General features: G+C 40.0%; 1 protein-coding gene across 1 annotated transcript in view; it reads left to right on the top strand.

Annotated features, from left to right (window-relative positions):
- The window catches only part of CFLAR (CASP8 and FADD-like apoptosis regulator), a 56,018-nt gene that overhangs the window by 45,449 nt on the left and 9,740 nt on the right, over nt 1-829 (top strand). The window lies entirely within an intron of this gene.

The following is an 829-nucleotide window of genomic DNA, read 5'->3' as shown; positions in this document are numbered from 1 at the left end:
ACTCCCGTAAGGATTTACACCCTCGGAAACCCTGTACAGGGTCGCTATGGGTCGGAACCGACTCGACGGCACTTAACAACAACAACAACAATTTGGATGTCAAGTGCTACAATGGGACATTGTGACCTACTCTGCCGTACTACTATGAATGTATGAATGTTCTATTTGTTTTGTCAGCTCCCGGAAAAAAAAAAATATCGTCCTACTACCAAGATGGTACAAACATAAGTTTGATGCCGTTCTTGATGTAGTGCCTTCCACATGAAAAAAAATCTTCGCTTTTTGATATCCACACAATCACAGACTGGTTTCTGTGTTCTTAAAGCCATGTTCATAAATAAGTTCTTAAAGCCAAAATGGAATCATCACCTACTATTACTTTGTTGTTAATAAGTATCTTCTAGTTGGTTCTGACTCATAACGACCCTTTACGGGGTTTCCAAGGAGCAGCTGGTAGATTTGAATTGCCGACCTTGTGATTAGCAGTCCAGTGTTTCTCCTACAGTGCTATATCAGGACTCCCGCTATTACTTTAAAACCTGCATTCACTTTGCTTAACAATATGTCACAAGCATTATTACAGGAACAGTACTCACACGTCTGCAGCATTGTTTTAATGGCTGCTGCAGGGTGGTTCATTATATGCTATAGAATAATTTACTGACCAATTTCTAGTTGTTGGCAATGCTTTGCTTTCACAAAAAGAAACAAGTTCAACATCTCTACAGTAGTATTTGTATTTCTCCTCATGAACTTTCAAGATCCCAGACACTACTCACTAAAGACTGTGTTATGCCATTTGACCAGGAGGTCCCCTGAGACTAAGGTC

Source organism: Chrysochloris asiatica, unplaced genomic scaffold (assembly GCF_000296735.1).
Source record: "Chrysochloris asiatica unplaced genomic scaffold, ChrAsi1.0 scaffold00045, whole genome shotgun sequence".
Lineage (NCBI taxonomy): Eukaryota > Metazoa > Chordata > Mammalia > Afrosoricida > Chrysochloridae > Chrysochloris > Chrysochloris asiatica.
This window is presented reverse-complemented; position numbering and strand designations above follow the sequence as displayed.